The sequence below is a fragment of the Drosophila miranda genome, assembly GCF_003369915.1.
Source record: "Drosophila miranda strain MSH22 chromosome Y unlocalized genomic scaffold, D.miranda_PacBio2.1 Contig_Y1_pilon, whole genome shotgun sequence".
In the NCBI taxonomy this organism is placed as follows: domain Eukaryota; kingdom Metazoa; phylum Arthropoda; class Insecta; order Diptera; family Drosophilidae; genus Drosophila; species Drosophila miranda.
This window is the reverse complement of record NW_022881603.1, coordinates 34,475,915-34,495,112: the sequence shown is the minus strand read 5'-3', so window position 1 is coordinate 34,495,112 and position 19,198 is coordinate 34,475,915.

Sequence of the window (19,198 nt, the reverse complement as noted above, 5' to 3'; positions counted from 1 at the left end):
AAGTAACTTAGCGGAACGCAAGTTCTCCATCTCTTTCGCGACAGGACAGTCACGCTTGGGTCCAACGATATAAAGTCCGTTCGCACTGGTGGCCCTACTACAAGCTACATACAATGCTTCTCTTTGCATATTGGATGAAGTGTGGACGACCACTTTGCTGTATGTTGCTCCCTGACTCTTATGAATAGTTATAGCTTCAGCAGCTACAATCGGAAACTGTTTTCGGTCAATAGTAACTTGTTCGTTTTGATGGTATTGAAAACTTTTTGTAGTTTTCTGAACTGGGGTCCAAGAAGATTCGTTACTATGGCTGCGCTTTGACCGTGCGTTAACTCCTACGCTTTCCTCGAGAAAATGTATCCAAAGAAGTTCGGGAGTATTGGATGAGCTGAGATCTATCTGCATTAAAACACCAGTGGCTCCGTTAACAAGACCATCTGACGTATCTACATTGACTGTCATCATATATTTAGCCGTGGTTTTGAGAACCAATGAAGTGCACAAGCCTTGTGTATTCGAAGTTTTGAAACTCTTAACAGAGTCCAGATATTTTGTTATGATGTCTGGGTTAAGATGCTCGGCTTTGATGGAGTCTAAAGCTATTGAAGTATATTCTGCAGTCATAATCGATGATAGCTTCTCCTTATTGTACTTATCTGTCTCGCTATTGCTATAAAATAAGTGGATCGCATCTCTTGGTGCTTCACTGCCGTGAACTATTCGGTCCCTAAGCAATTGAATATCTTCTGACGTCATTACGGCCGATGCCATGTTATTTAGTGCGGTTGCAAAAGGTTGGTCATCTCGCTGTCGCATTATTCGAAAAACTTGAAGCCATCCCAGAGACTAGAGCCAACTATCGCACTGTATGGATTATGCGCTCCTGATGAGGATTTGAATATCCAACGATCACCTACTGGACATAACTGCCTTAGATCGCCAAACACGATAACAGAAATGCCACCGAAAGGACTCTCGGGCCTTGAAAATATTTGTTTTAGACGCATATCCAAATATGAAAACATTTTTTCACCGACCATAGAAATTTCGTCAATTATAAGAATTTTAAGATCAATAAATCTTGAACGCAAGGTATTTAACAAATCTAGACCCAATTGTTTAAAAGCATGGTTGGATTGATTGAGAGGTAAAGAAAACATTGAGTGAAGTGTGGCACCTCCAATACCAAATGCAGCTTTTCCTGTGGGAGCACACAGCAGAACTTTAACAGTTTTTGGGTTAGATCCTGGTCTACGATTAAACTCCTGGGAAATGGTCTGAAAAATAGTAGATATGGTTCTACTCTTGCCGACGCCTGCGCCGCCACCTACAAACTCATAAAAAACTGCCTTATTTCTCACATTATGCAGAACATGGGTGAGATAGGTTTTTTGCTTCAAATTAAGCGATCTAATCAAATTAGCTAAAATATTAATGGAAATAATAGGAGGAAGCTTAATTAATCGAATACTTCTATCTTGATCCGCTGCCTGGTCATTCAAGTTCAAAACATTTATCTGGGAACTTATTTCTGGAATCGCTAGAGCCCTAAACTCCTCAGCACTTGCCTCATCAACTACCTCTTCACCTTCCTCCCTATTCTCTTCGGCTTCCATGGCCCTCCTAAGCGCGTCTTCTAAATCTCCTAATGCATTGAATTTTTGGAAATTTGAACTTACCAAATCCTGATTATTATTATAAAGATCCTCGCAATTTACGCTCACTAAATCTTTCTCTTCATCTCTCCACGGATAAAACAGCATAGCTAATGCTCTAAAATAGTTTGACCTATCTGTATTTATATTAAACCTCATATATTAGTTCATTAGTTCTTTCCCTAATAAAACCACTATTATCGCGGAGAGGGATAAAAACTTCTACTTGTGCCTCATTTTCTTCGTCCTCTTCATCATCTCTATTTTGGCAGGTTCTTTTCCCGCTTTTAGAAAATTCATAATTTGCTGCAAAATCGGCTAGACACAGGACCTCAAGATCAGTTGGTCTTTGTTCATACCGCTCCAGCAATCCTTTGACGAATATGTCAGTGGACCCCTGATGCATATTTTGTAGGATGCTTGTGGATTTGAGCATTCGAACTCGTTGCTCTGGAGGGAAAGTATTTACTTGAACACATTTGTTGCTAGTTCCGGACAACGGAATGCCTAGACAACAATATACGGCTTCCTGAGCAGATATCTCAGTACCAGAAATAAATTTGTGACCAATATGCTGTAGCTTTTGTCTAATCGTGTAATTGCCCCCTTGAACTTCTTTTGCCGCCTCGCGCATAAGCTTTGAAATACCCCTTTGGGTTTTATTTATATAATTTATTATATAGCTACAGCATGCATAAGGGTCCAAAATGTATTGGATATCCATATTGGCCCTTTGCATTGAAATGATGTGTTTATTATATTATAAGCATTAACGCAAATTTCAGCAAATGACCTTTTTAGAAAAATGTGTGGTTTCTTTAAACCAGAAGAAATTGCATATATGTAGTCCTCGTAATTGAGGCTCACTTGTTCGTGCGAAAGAAAGTTCTCAAATATGCTCAAGTGATCAATCATATCAGAGGATTGATCAGAATTCAGTAGGTCTTGAATTTTCTTAAAATTTCCTTGGTGAAAATCAAGGTTTGGAGTTTCCTCCGGCAGTGGACTCAATATCTCCGTTTGGGGCATTGGAGGGTATGGAATACCGAATCTACAAACTTTTTTTCCACTTTTATTGGCTTTTTTAAGACATGACATGTCCTTATGCCGATGCTTTTGGTATTCAACATACGGAGCTAATTCAGAGTCTGTGACATCTACTGTAATATGTTTGTTAATGAAGGCTATAACTGTTGAAATTGACTCTGTACTGTTTAAGTCCACTGCTGGGGCATCTTTCAGCCAAAACATGCCGTGAATATGGGGGGAACCTCTTTGTTGGAATTCAACACGCCAATAATATTTGATGACGAAGTTTTCCCCGAAAATGCCCTCCCGATTCCTCATAACTTTTAAAATCTCGCGATACCTATAATCGAATACCTAGCACAAGTAACTGGATCTGCCCTGATAAGAAGCTCCTTTTCGGTGTAGGGTAGATTCATTGCTTCTTCTTCGCTAATGATCTCCCTATCTACGTTTTTTTTGAGCAAAACAAGCAACTCTGACAGAGTAATGAAAAAAGTCGGCAGGCCGAACTGACGAATCATGGCCATAACCTTCTTCTTTTCATCCTCCCAGTGAGCCGGAGACGATCGAATATCGCGAAGAACCCTATATCCCTCATCGTGGTTAATAAGCCCCCTATGAAATTCTCATTAAGAGCGTTAGCTGCCGTTACTGCACTGGAAGTGCTCCGCTTACGTAAGCAGATTGAAATATTATTTCGAATCTTAATGAGTTCTAACTTCTTATAATTGAAGAATAGTTTGTCAGTTCTACAACCTCTCCTATCTACATTTCGAAGCTCTGATCTAACAATGGTTGTAAAACTTTGCGAAGATTGTCTTTTAACGCCTTCATAAATAGTGGGAAAGGATAACTCTTCCGAGTCAATGTCTAGAATCATGTCGAGAGGTCGTTGGCCTTGACCTGGTGCGATTTTAATAATCCTATCATCAAATGGTATGTTGTTTTCAAGCAGAGTTTCCAGACCTCCAGGGTTGAGCTCTTCGGCTTCTACTCTCTATTCTGCATACTTTCTAAAAAGGCTGCGTCTGCTTGAGATGCTACGAAAGGAACAATATCGGATGTGAAACCAGAGATCCATTGCTCGTTAACTACAACATTATGCTTTTTATACAAATCTGTGGTAACTAAATAACGAAGTGCTTCAAAAATTTTGGAAGGTCTAATGGTTTCAGCCATGAAAGCATGAAGATACTCTTTTCTGCGTTTGAGGTGGAGCTGATTTACCTGGGCTTCATGGAAAGCTCGTGGAAGCTCCTTCACGATATCGCTTACCGAAATAGGGACGTTTACCACTGCCCCTTTAATGGCATTTTGAACTCGCCCCCCAGGCAATATAGGCTTAATTATCATAAATGGAAGTCGAGGAGAAATCAGTCGTTCCTCTAATGGAGTAAGCCCCTTTAAGCAGTCGGGCAGCATGGGGAAATCTAATTCATTGAAGAAAAGCTTAGGCTTTATACGCTGCTTAATGTTGCTATGACATGTTCTGCAGAATTTTAATGTTGGGCAATCAGAAGGGAATTCTAAAAGGCTTTCAAGAGCGAAAATTTCACCACTAAACTCGCAATCACTTTCTAAAAGGACGCGAGGAATCTTACAAATTTGTTTGGGGAACCACAGGCCTTTGCAAGAAAGGCAAACCTGATCAGGACCCAGCTTTACATTCCTGTTATAAACTACTTTCAGAGCTTCAAGGCCACTGTTCGGAGCAGAACCCAGCCGATTAGCTGCTTGCCAAATAGCACCTAATTCTTGGCCCTCAGCCGCTTATTTTGTTTGTTACTTATGTCTATGTCACTCATTTGTTTGTTAAAGCTTTGCGCTTGCTTGCCCTGCTAAACGCTCTCTGCCAGCTCGCTCTTCGCTATCTCCGCTTTGCGTCTGCCTACCGACGTCGGCCGAGCGAAGCTGCGCTTAGCGATCGGAGCGGCAATGTAAAGGGCAGGCAAGCCACACTTGCAATTTGGATGTCACGCATTAAAGAACATATCGTAATTTTATTTCTGCGCCGAGTTTTGTTTAGTTCGAAATAATTAGTCGGCCGATTGGGGATAAAAAACATTATCTCCACATAAAATTTGGTGACCCCGACGTGATCTCTGAGTTGCAGTGTTAATTAATAATCATTCGCGATCGACATTCGTTAGCCCTAGCAATTTTTCGGCGGTTAAGCACAATTCGGTGCTAAAACACACTTACATACACCTACATACACGCATTGCTGGCTATTAATTTCTCTGTCGCGACAATTCGGTCAGTGCAGTGCAGCGAACTCACTAATACACACAAGCGGAGTACAAAGCGGAATCGGACAGCTCGCACAGCCGCACAGCTAAAGGCATTAGCTGTAATCCCTTTGCTTTCGGTTCCCACGTTTATACGTATACAGGGTGTCTTTTTCGGTCGTGCTGAGTGACTTTTTTAAAACCTCAACATGGCAGCACCTGAGCCTACCAATGTCGCGAACGCAGCAATGCCGAGTGATGTAGATTTCTACAAGCACAAGGCCGAGTCCATCGCGCGCCAACTAAAGGCCATGGATCGCTTTCTTACCAAGGAAGAGCTTGCCGAGTTAGATGAGGCAGAACTTCAAGCTCGCTTAGAGCAAATCGAGCGAATGAATGCGGATTTCGATGCCGCTCAAACGAGCCTTGAAAGGCTGGATTTCCTGCAGTTAGCCCATGATGCCCGGCTGGACTTTTCGAATGTTTATGTCAAGGTTAGGTCCAGGCTGTCGCGGGAGTTGATGGCTGCTCGCACGGTAAATGTTGCCAATTCAACGGCTCGGCATACTCTCGAGGGGAATTCGTCGTTGTTCGCCTATAATAGTATAGGCCGTTCTCGAATGCCCGAGTTGCAGCTTCCGCGATTCGGTGGGAACTACATGGATTGGGCAGAATTCCACTCGATGTTCTCGACAATGGTGCACAAAGACCATCGTATACCAATCATCGAAAAATTCCAATATCTTCGTGGATGTCTAGATGGTGCTGCGCTGGATACGATTCGTTCCTTGGAACTTTCTGAGGAGAATTACGACAAGGCGTTGAATTTACTAATGTTGCGATTCGATAATAAACTGTTACATTTTCAGGCACACGTCAAGGCTATTTTCGGGCTGCAAGGGGTGGAGAAGGGCTAGGCTATCGGCTTGCGCGCGCTCAGCGACAAAATCAATTCGCACTTGCGTGCACTTCAGACCTTGGCGACCCCGCAGGAGATATCCGATGGGTTGCTGATCTTCATCATAGGCACGAAACTGGACCACAAAACAAAGGAGAAATGGGAAGAGAACTTGCCGACGTCAGGATTGCCTCGGTGGTTAAGCATGGCCTCATTTTTGGAAGCGAGATGTCGGATGCTGGAGAATTTGGGATCAGCCATGGCAACAAGTCCTAGTCAACAGGTGGGAGAAGACAAACCTGTCACCCTTATCACCTCCAGTAACGACCATCCTAACCCCATATGTAACCATTGCAATTCCTCCGAGCATTACATATCTAGATGTCAGGCATTCCTGAATCTCTCTGCGTTTGAACGATACAAAGAAGCAAAGAAGAGCCGCTTGTGTTTGAACTGCCTCAACAAAGGCCATGAATTGCAGAGGTGCAGGTCAGGACTTTGCAGGCATTGCCAGGCCAAACATCACACGCTACTCCACATTCCATCGGGAACTGGTGCTTCATCTTCCTCTTCACCGGCCGAGGAATCGATCCAGCAAGAGGCCGCGACTGTGCTTCTAGCAAGCGGGTGTTCCAGCCCTCCCCCTCGATCCAGAAATCTCAGCCTAGCCAGAACGTGTTGCTACCTACTGCCCTCGTCCATGTAACAGATCGTTATGGAGCACTTATCCCATGTCGTGCCATTTTGGATTCTGCATCACAGGCAAACTTTGTAACATCTAGACTTGCTGATCAGTTGCAGTTGGATCATCGCTCGTCTTATGTTCACATCTCTGGAATCGGAGATTCCATTCTACCTTCGAGCAAGTCTGTACATATAGTTGTACAATCCCAGGACGCAAGCTATCGAGCTTCCTTCGCTGCAATTGTCACCAACTCAATTACGGAAATGCAGCCTAACTTCGGCGTAGACGCAAAGGATTGGCCAATGCCGAATAATCTAAAACTAGCTGATCCTAATTTCTCCAAGCCCCAACGTATCGATCTGTTGATAGGTTCTGGTTTGTTCTTCGATTTAATGTGCGTCGGACAGATTCGACTATCAGCCCAATTGCCAACATTGCAGGAGACAAAACTTGGTTGGATAGTATCAGGAAGCATTGATAGCTCGGAGAATAAGCGTGCAGCTTTAGCCGCTTTTGAAAATTCCTCGTGCATCTCTATTGACGATTTTCGACCCACAACGCTGGAGTACCAAAACTTAGAGCAGCAATGCAGGAAGCAGCTGCTCGAGTGCCAGGTGCAAGTGGAAAAACTGCGATCGGAGAATCAGGAACTGCAGCGCGAACTTTTCCATATATTAAAAACCTACATATCCACGCTAAATGAAATTCAACTTTCAACAATTTCTACATTGCCAAATTTCCTGCCATTCTATACAATTACAGAGGTTCCCGATGATCAAGACGTAATCACGACAAGCCGCCTTCGTAAAGAAGCGCCGATTGCTGCGTTCGACGATCATCCCAGCGTAGCCGCCAGCTGCGCCCAAGCAAGCATCTTCAAGAGGGCCGTTGGAAAAATAGCGGTTCTGCCCCTTCAGGATGGATCTGTTGAAAGCCTTTGTCTTCCAACGGGGGGTGAATGTTCGGAGCAGAACCCAGCCGATTAGCTGCTTGCCAAATAGCACCTAATTCTTGGCCCTCAGCCGCTTATTTTGTTTGTTACTTATGTCTATGTCACTCATTTGTTTGTTAAAGCTTTGCGCTTGCTTGCCCTGCTAAACGCTCTCTGCCAGCTCGCTCTTCGCTATCTCCGCTTTGCGTCTGCCTACCGACGTCGGCCGAGCGAAGCTGCGCTTAGCGATCGGAGCGGCAATGTAAAGGGCAGGCAAGCCACACTTGCAATTTGGATGTCACGCATTAAAGAACATATCGTAATTTTATTTCTGCGCCGAGTTTTGTTTAGTTCGAAATAATTAGTCGGCCGATTGGGGATAAAAAACATTATCTCCACAGCCACTAAGCCTGATTCTGGGTTCTATCTGAGCCCTATCTTCCTGGGAGATATTTGCTCGTTCCTGCTGCATTCGGGAGGCGTTTCTTAAATTTTGGTCAACTCTATTGCTGCTATCGCTCCTATATTGGCTAACTCTCTGACTAGCAGTTCTGGCAGCGTCTCGTGCCCTATAGTCCGAGTCCTGTCTTCGTCTGGACCGACGCACAGTATCGGCCACTTGCTCCTCGTGTCTAATCTGTGCGTCTGTTCGCCTAACTATATGTTCTCCTGTATTCTGTTCTTGCTCTCGTGCCCTATAGTCCGAGTCCTGTCTTCGTCTGGACCGACGCACAGTATCGGCCACTTGCTCCTCGTGTCTAATCTGTGCGTCTGTTCGCCTAACTATATGTTCTCCTGTATTCTGTTCTTGCTCTCGTGCCCTATAGTCCGAGTCCTGTCTTCGTCTGGACCGACGCACAGTATCGGCCACTTGCTCCTCGTGTCTAACCTGTGCGTCTGTTCGCCTAACTATATGTTCTCCTGTATTCTGTTCTTGCTCTCGTGCGCTATAGTCCGAGTCCTGTCTTCGTCTGGACCGACGCACAGTATCGGCCACTTGCTCCTCGTGTCTAATCTGTGTTCGTGTTCTGTCGTGTTCTCAATTCTACTCTTTCTTCTATATTCTCTACATGTTGGTTCCGTAAACGTACGGACTGAAGCACGGACACTTGTCCTTTAATCTGTGCATTTATGCCATCACTATTGCCTACAGTATTCTCTACCTGTTCACCAGGGATGGCTGCCTGCTCTTCCTGACCTACACCGGAAACCTGCCAAGCAGTCTCTTAATTTGGTCCCTCCGTCTCTAGCTCTTGGTTTCTAACTGGTTCAACGAACTCAGGGTGTGCATCTATTACATTTTCAACAATTTCTAAATTTTCTAAATTTTCTGAATTTCTATCTCTATTAGATCTGTATCTTAATTTGCGTCTCTGAGACAGCTGCAAAGCAGATATCTTATTCTTACGAGGCATGATAAAATGTATGTAAAATATAATTTAATAAAAAAATAAAAAAAACTATATAGTAAATAATATATATAGTGACATATCTATAGTCCATGCTCCGCATACCCTTGTCTATGTCTATTACCCTGCACCCACAATACTATAAACAATACGACACCCTCAGCTTCGAACCCTCATAAACAATCTCACGCTCGAAATGGACCACGCGTAGCCGATTGCAGGCAATGTAAACAAACACCCTAAACTGGAAGTTGAACATAAAACAATAGATGCCGCACTAGAATCCAGCCGCACTAGAATCCAGCCGCACCAGAATCACGCCACTCTTCAGAGATCAATTACTAATCGATTCTCAGGAATCACACCATCCTAGCTGACCAATCAGAGGCCCTATTCTCAGCCACCCCCAAGTAATGCAACACCGATCATACACAGCGGAAGCCTTTCATCAAAAGCCGCCTTTCCCACATATCGATCGAGTCACGTACTCCATCTCCAAAGCCGAAGTCGAAGCCAACGCCTCCGAATCCAAATCCGAATCCCAAACCGAGCATCATAATATAAATAGTCTGCATCTAAGAAGCCAACTCAGTTATGTTCAAGACAAACGTCAATCGCGACACCGTCGGAGAATTCAACCAAAGTTAATTCCGTTCAAGACATCAGACCTCAGTCATCGTCGGGGAAATAACTAACCAATGTACGATAAGTTTAAGTGAAAGAATAAAACCTTTTTTAAAAAACTTAAACTGAAGTGTCGCATATTTAACTGGCGCAGTCGGTAGGATCTCAGTTAAAAGTGAATCCTTTTTTTAAGACGATCAATTGGCGTAGTGACAGTTACAGTGCGTAATAACCTACAGTGATCAGAGAAAAAGTAACGCTAATACTAAAGAGATCCGCCAAAGAATCTACACACGATTGAAACTCAATTAATATTAGAAAAAAATAAATAAATAAAAAGAAATCAACATGCCGCTAACAGAAATACACCTGAACCAATCCTTGAAGTCAATCAGGCAAATCCCACCATACGACGGATGCCAAGAACGCCTTAGCTCGATCATAAGCAGGATTGAGTACATCTCCGAATTGTACCCAACAGAAGACATCCGGCAACAAAGCATCATGTACGGAGCCACTGAGGGTCAACTGTGCGGACGAGCACAACTTTTATCACAAAGCCTTCAACCCAACACCTGGACCGATCTAAAAGTAGCCCTAATCAGCAAATTCAACAACCACACTCCATACGAAACGCTGCTACAACAATTACACGACACCAAATTCAATGGGAATATTCGTAAGTTCGTAGAGGAACTAGAAATTAAGTCAAATGTTATAGTAAGTAAACTAAATCTGGAGACTAGCCCAGAAAATAAGATAATCTTTAAAAACGCTCTGTCAAATGCCACCAGACATACCATAGAAGATGCTCTACCCAATAAACTGTTCATCATTTTAGCAAAGAAAGACATTTCTACTAAGGCTAATCTAGAAAAATCAGCTCAAGAGTTAGGAATCTACGAAAATTTCGTAACCGATAACAAGAATCACGAACACTCAAGAAACGGAAATAACAATCGTAGGAATGTTGGAACTTATTACCCTCGCTATAGTAGTAACGATTATAACAATCAAAACCCAAGTACTTCCAGAAATAATCATGGATCGAATCGAAATTATTCAGGAAATAATTCCGTAAATAATAAAGGATTATTTAACGAATTTAGAAATTCCTTAAACCCGGGCAGAGTACAGAATCCCACTAACTATCAAATCAATCAGACTCAGGCAGGTAGCAGTGCACCAAATCAGCCAGTCAAACGATGTAGGGAAAGCCAAAGCGGACAAATGAAAATAGATGTAAATTTTCAGCAGTGTGCCTCGGAAGAAATCAAGGAAGACCATATATAGAAATAATCGTAAATAATAAAAAATTAAGAGGTATCGCGGACTCGGGATCGTCAATAAATATAATAAAAGAAAACTATACAGATTCCAAAGTCGATAGCGACAACCTCACCGTCCATACCATCAATGGACCCGTCCGTCTGACTCAGAGCATTACACGTAATGCAACCAAAAACTGTCCGACAAAACAAAAATTTTATATTCATAATTTTTCTGAAAATTATGACATACTCTTAGGCAGAGAATATTTGATGGCCAGCAAAGCCGTCATCGATTACCGAAATGAAACGGTAACGTTAGGAGAAAGGTCATACCCAATCATCCAAAGTGGAGAAGCAATTGCCGTCGGCAAGACCGCACACAAAGGTGTTAAGCCATCTTCAAAGGAAGATATAACACCTAAGTGCCTTGACCCATCTCCTGAAGGAGAGCAATACTTCGCTTCCGCATTAGAGAATGAATTAAGGGAATGCAACCAGCTAAGGTTGGAACATTTAAATGACGAAGAAAAGGAGAAACTAAAGAAAGTTCTCTATGAATTTAAGGACGTGCAGTATAAAGAAGGTGACATTTTGACCTTCACTAGTACTATAAAGCACGAAATTAAAACCCATCACGAAGATCCTGTATATCGTCGACCATATAAATATGCTCAAATACACGATCAAGAAGTGACTCAACAAATCAAAGATATGATTAGACAGGGAATCATTCGTAAGTCGAACTCTCCCTATTGTGCACCCATCGCTATGATACCAAAGAAAATAGATGCTTCAGGAAAGCAGAAATATCGTATGGTAGTAGATTATAGAAGTCTAAACGAGGTGACAATAAAGGATAAATTTCCTACACCCAGAATGGACGAAATACTAGATAAACTAGGTAGGTGCCAATATTTTTTACAACAATCGATTTAGCTAAGGGATTCCATCAAATTCCTATGGAACCTAGCTCAATCCCAAAAACAGCTTTCTCCACGAAGCATGGTCATTACGAGCTCACTCGTATGCCCTTTGGGCTAACCACTGCCCCCTGCTACCTTCCAAAGATGTATGAACAATCTGCTAGAAGAGTTAATCTTCAAAGATTGCCTCGTATACTTAGACGACATCATTATATTTTCCACTTCATTGGAAGAACACCTGTTGTCACTAAGGAGAGTATTTGGAAAGTTGAGAGACGCCAACTTAAAGCTACAAATGGATAAGTGTGAATTCCTGAAGAAAGAAACGGAATTCCTAGGTCATGTAGTAACAACTAACGGCATAGTTCCTAATCCAAAGAAAATATCTGCCATAATAAACTTCTCAATACCCAATACAACCACAAAAATAAAATCATTCATAGGTTTATGTGGATTCTATAGGAAATTCATTCCCAACTTCGCTAATATAGCGAAACCTATGACACTAAAATTAAAGAAACGAGCAGTCATAGACCCAACAGAGGAAAAATACGTCGAGGCCTTCGAAAAATTGAAAGTACTTATCACCTCAGACCCCATCCTCGCATTCCCAGATTTCAACAAAATGTTCACGGTAACAACCGATGCAAGTAACATTGCATTAGGAGCAGTGTTGTCGCAAGACCACAAACCAATCTGCTATGTAAGTAGAACCTTAAACGAACACGAAATCAATTATTCAGCAATAGAAAAGGAATTACTAGCTATAGTTTGGGCAACTAAGTATTTCAGATCATACCTGTTTGGTAGAACGTTTGAGATATTAAGTGATCACAAACCCTTGATTTGGTTGAATAACCTCAAGGAACCAAATATGAAGCTACAACGATGGAAGATCAAATTAAATGAATTTGACTTCAAAATAAAGTATTTACCAGGAAAGGAGAACCATGTAGCCGATGCGCTATCAAGAGTAAAGATTAACGAAAACCTACTCGGGGAAACCATTAATAGTGATTGTGCAACGGTCCATAGCGCTCAAGAAGATAATACAAATTATATTCCACTTACAGAGAGACCAATCAATTACTATAATAGGCAAATAGAACTGATTAAAGGTAATGAGGATAAGGTAGAAACATCCCACTATTTCCACAAGATACTGTTAAAAATCACATATACCGAAATGACAGAATCATTAGCAAAAGATATAATAAAGGAATATGTGTGTACCAAAAAGAGTGCACTATATTTCCATAACGAAGCGGACTTTCCTCTGTTCCAAAGGGCATTTCTGGAGATAATCAGTCCAAATCACTTCACTAAACTGATTAAATCCAGTACCAAACTCATAAATATTCCGAACTACTCCGAATTCAAAGAACAAATATTGAAGAATCATAAAGAGCTACTTCACCCAGGTATCGAAAAGACCACTAATTGGTTTAAAGGAAAATTCTACTACCCCGATTATCAAAAGTAAATCCAAAATATTATCAATGAATGTCTTACGTGCAACGTTGCTAAAACAGAGCATCGTAACACCAATCTAATTTTCGAAATCACCCCTGAAATACAAAATATCAGAGAAAAGTATGTCATGGATTTCTATTTGGTAGGCAATCAACAATTCCTATCATGCATTGATGTATATTCTAAATTCGCTACCCTTGTAGAAGTTAAGAGTCGTGACTGGTTAGAAACCAAGAGAGCCATCGTAAAAGTCTTTAACGAAATGGGCAAGCCACAGGGAATTAAAGCCGACAAAGATTCAGCCTTTATGTGCGCAGCATTGCAAGCATAAAAACGGAGTTTCTGATGTAGAACGGCTACATAAAACGATCAATGAAAAATTAAGAATCATTTCAAGCGAGGATAACATAGAAAACAAGCTCACAAAATTCGAGTTAATTCTATACACTTATAACCATAAAACGGTTCATAATACTACAAAAAGATCCCCAGCTGATATCTTCCTGTACGCCGGACTACCAGATTATAACACCCAACTGAATAAAGTTAGGAAGATCAATCATTTGAATAACGATAGAATCGACTTTGAAGTAGACACACGCTACAAGAATGCACCCCTAGTTAAAACAAAAACAACCAACCCGTTCAAAAGAACAGGGGAAATTGGGCAGGTAGGCGAAAAGCACTTTGAAGAGAAAAATAGAGGGAGGAAAATCACCCACTATAAAACGAAATTCAAAAGAAAGAAAAAATCTAATAAAAGTAAATACGATAATTGCAGAGTACCCGAAGAGAGTACTGGGAATCCGGAGCTACAAACTGATGAATATTATAATCTTACTAATGTTCACCGTCCTACAGTCTTCCGGACAGAATATAGAGATAGATCCCATCAACTCAAGGAATGGATATCTCATATTCAAAACAAATACCATTAACATACCCATTAATTATGAATACCATTATCTAACAATTAATATAACAAGAACAGATGAAACATATCAGAGTTTACTAGAACAGGCAACCCAATTTAATAACGTAATCCAAGTTCAATATTTAATCGACAAATTGCAACGTGAATTCAACGGCATCAAAATAGCCAAAAGAAACAAAAGAGGCCTTATAAATGCAGTAGGCACAGTATATAAATATCTATTTGGAACATTAGATCAAGATGATAAAGTCGAATTAGAAGGGAAAATAAACAATCTGGCTAGCCACAGTGTTCAAGCTAACGAATTAAACTTAGTAATTCAAGCAGTAAATTCTGGCATCGAAGTTGTCAATAAATTAAACAAGGATAATGATAGAAATAAGCAACTAGAGATATTAATATTTAACCTTCAACATTTTACAGAGTACATAGAGGATATTGAATTAGGCATGCAGCTAACAAGATTAGGGATCTTTAATCCAAAATTATTGAGGCAGGATTACCTGAAACACATCGATTCAGAGAAATTATTAAATATCAAAACATCTACCTGGTTGAAATCAGACACTAACGAAATACTAATAATTTCCAACATCCCACGAGAGATCAGAAATATTCCTATACTTAAAATTGTCCCATATCCAGATGAAGATAATAACATCCTCACTGACCTAACGCAAAACAATTATTAGGTTCTAGAAAACGAGGTATATGAAAAAGAATCAAAACGAAAAATAAATGACGAATGTATTTCAGGAATAGTCAAACAAGTAGAAAAAAAATGTCCATACACCAAAGCACACCAAAACTTTCAAATAAGTTTCATAGAACCCAATATATTGTTAACTTGGAAATTACCAAAAACCATATTAAACCAAGATTGCCTAAACCAAGAAATAAAAGTAGAAGGTAACGCATTAATAACGAGGGGGAACGTTGTGAGTTTCTGCGGACACCGCAACTCTACAGTTATACCCGATACTAAGTCAGTATGGCTCTCCTCCGGCAGACGCCGCTAATATTAAACGACACGACAAGGAGTGCGTGCGAGAGAGACAGAAAATCAGTCTGAGCGTGACGTCGGGTGCTGCGTAGCCAGTGCAAATTGATTTGTTCCTTTTGGCTATAAAAATGATCTGATCTGATCCAGATTCAGCAATCTGATATATATGATCATTATCTATGATTCTGCGTTTTTAGTTTTCTCGTATCCTCAATATTGTGGATGCCACAGATTTTCGTCCTTTGTGGGGGCGGAAGGGGGTGGGGCGAAATTTTGAGATATACGTTTTATAGTGAGATCTAACAGGAGTGCGGATACCAAATTTGGTTACTCTAGCCTTAACAGTCTCTGAGATTTGTGAATATCCCCAGATTTTCATCCTTTGCGGGGCGGAAAGGGGTGTGGCGAAATTTTGAAACAAACTCGTCTCGGTCCGATATATTAGGAGTGTGGATACCAAATTTGGTTGCTCTAGCTTTTATAGTCTCTGAGATCTAGGCGCTAATGTTTTACTCTAAGCAAAGCCGGCTATGCTACGTGTGTGTTAAAGAGAGACAGGGCGAGAAAAAACGAGGGGGAACGTTGTGAGTTGCTGCGGACACCGCAACTCTACGGTTATACCCGATACTAAGTCAGTATGGCTCTCCTCCGGCAGACGCCGCTAATATTAAACGACACGACAAAGAGTGCGTGCGAGAGAGACAGAAAATCAGTCTGAGCGTGACGTCGGGCGCTGCGTAGCCACTGCAAATTGATTTGTTCCTATTGGCTATAAAAATGATCTGATCTGATCCAGATTCAGCAATCTGATAGATATGGTCATTATCTATGATTCTGCGTTTTTAGTTTTCTCGAAAGTGCAATATTGTGGATGCAACAGATTTTCGTCCTTTGTGTGGGCGGAAGGGGGTGGGGCGAAATTTTGAGATACACGTTTTATAGTAAGATCTAACAGGAGTGCGGATACCAAATTTGTTACTCTAGCCTTAATAGTCTCTGAGATTTTTGAATATCCCCAGATTTTCGTGCTTTGCGGGGGCGGAAGGGGGTGTGGCGAAATTTTGAAACAAACTCGTCTCGGTCCGATATATTAGGAGTGTGGATACCAAATTTGGTTGCTCTAGCTTTTGTAGTCTCTGAGATCTAGGCGCTAATGTTTTACTCTAAGCAAAGCCGCCTATGCTACGTGTGTGTTAGAGAGAGACAGGGCGAGAAAAAATGAAATTGTTTTCTTGATGCTGGCTATAATAATAATACGATCCAATTCAGATTCCGCAGTCTTAAAGATATGGTCATTTTCTACAACTCTACGTTTTTGGTTTTCTCATATCTTTAAAATTGTGGATGCCACAGATTTTCGTCCTTTGTGGGGGCGGAAGTGGGCGGGGCGAAGTTTTGAAATATTTTTGTAGCAGTGACATATCACAGAAGTCTGGATCCAAAACATCGTTGCTCTAGCTCTTATAGTCTTTGAGCACTAGGCGCTGAAGGGGACGGACAGACGGACGGACGGACAGACAGACAGGGCTCAATCGACTCGGCTATTGATGCTTATCAAGAATATATATACTTTATGGGGTCGGAAACGATTCCTTCTGGATGCACATGGCTGCCACTTTTACCACAAATCTAATATACCCCAATACTCATTTTGAGTATCGGGTATAAAAATACATAATTGCAGTGTACAGTTAAACGAATTCTTAATATCCAACTCCATACCAGAATTTGCACAAAGCATCTACATCAACAATAACGTAACAAAAATTAAACCATTGTCTTATTTGCAAACCAAAGAAATCGTAATAGAAAATATGCGATTAAATAATGTATTACATGTAAGCTTAATACTACTATTTGTCATAATCATAATAGGATTAAGCTACAAATTGTTTAATCTAAGTAAAAGCAATAAGCCTAAAACCGACCCGCACATAGAAACACCCTTAGACGAAGTCGAGGAATCCCCAGCAGGCACAGTTTTAGACGCACCTGAACTATATCCAAGGATAATCGCCTGAGGACAGGCTTAAATCTAACAATGGGGGAGGGACATATCTATAGTCCATGCTCCGCATACCCTTGTCTATGTCTATTACAATACGACACCCTCAGCTTCGAACCCTCATAAACAATCTCACGCTCGAAATGGACCACGCGTAGCCGATTGCAGGCAATGTAAACAAACACCCAAACTGGAAGTTGAACATAAAACAATAGATGCCGCACTAGAATCCAGCCGCACTAGAATCCAGCCGCACCAGAATCACGCCACTCTTCAGAGATCAATTACTAATCGATTCTCAAGAATCACACCATCCTAGCTGACCAATCAGAGGCCCTATTCTCAGCCACCCCCAAGTAATGCAACACCGCTCATACGCAGCGGAAGCCTTTCATCAAAAGCCGCCTTTCCCACATATCGATCGAATCACGTACTCCATCTCCAAAGCCGAAGTCGAAGCCAACGCCTCCGAATCCAAATCTGAATCCCAAACCGAGCATCATAATATAAATAGTCTGCATCTAAGAAGCCAACTCAGTTATGTTCAAGACAAACGTCAATCGCGACACCGTCGGAGAATTCAACCAAAGTTAATTCCGTTCAAGACATCAGACCTCAGTCATCGTCGGGGAAATAACTAACCAATGTACGATAAGTTTAAGTGAAAGAATAAAACCTTTTTTAAAAAACTTAAACTGAAGTGTCGCATATTTAACTGGCGCAGTCGGTAGGATCTCAGTTAAAAGTGAATCCTTTTTTTAAGACGATCAATTGGCGTAGTGACAGTTACAGTGCGTAATAACCTACAGTGATCAGAGAAAAAGTAACGCTAATACTAAAGAGATCCGCCAAAGAATCTACACACGATTGAAACTCAATTAATATTAGAAAAAAATAAATAAATAAAAAGAAATCAACATGCCGCTAACAGAAATACACCTGAACCAATCCTTGAAGTCAATCAGGCAAATCCCACCATACGACGGATGCCAAGAACGCCTTAGCTCGATCATAAGCAGGATTGAGTACATCTCCGAATTGTACCCAACAGAAGACATCCGGCAACAAAGCATAATGTACGGAGCCACTGAGGGTCAACTGTGCGGACGAGCACAACTTTTATCACAAAGCCTTCAACCCAACACCTGGACCGATCTAAAAGTAGCCCTAATCAGCAAATTCAACAACCACACTCCATACGAAACGCTGCTACAACAATTACACGACACCAAATTCAATGGGAATATTCGTAAGTTCGTAGAGGAACTAGAAATTAAGTCAAATGTTATAGTAAGTAAACTAAATCTGGAGACTAGCCCAGAAAATAAGATAATCTTTAAAAACGCTCTGTCAAATGCCACCAGACATACCATAGAAGATGCTCTACCCAATAAACTGTTCATCATTTTAGCAAAGAAAGACATTTCTACTATGGCTAATCTAGAAAAATCAGCTCAAGAGTTAGGAATCTACGAAAATTTCGTAACCGATAACAAGAATCACGAACACTCAAGAAACGGAAATAACAATCGTAGGAATGTTGGAACTTATTACCCTCGCTATAGTAGTAACGATTATAACAATCAAAACCCAAGTACTTCCAGAAATAATCATGGATCGAATCGAAATTATTCAGGAAATAATTCCGTAAATAATAAAGGATTATTTAACGAATTTAGAAATTCCTTAAACCCGGGCAGAGTACAGAATCCCACTAACTATCAAATCAATCAGACTCAGGCAGGTAGCAGTGCACCAAATCAGCCAGTCAAACGATGTAGGGAAAGCCAAAGCGGACAAATGAAAATAGATGTAAATTTTCAGCAGTGTGCCTCGGAAGAAATCAAGGAAGACCATATATAGAAATAATCGTAAATAATAAAAAATTAAGAGGTATCGCGGACTCGGGATCGTCAATAAATATAATAAAAGAAAACTATACAGATTCCAAAGTCGATAGCGACAACCTCACCGTCCATACCATCAATGGACCCGTCCGTCTGACTCAGAGCATTACACGTAATGCAACCAAAAACTGTCCGACAAAACAAAAATTTTATATTCATAATTTTTCTGAAAATTATGACATACTCTTAGGCAGAGAATATTTGATGGCCAGCAAAGCCGTCA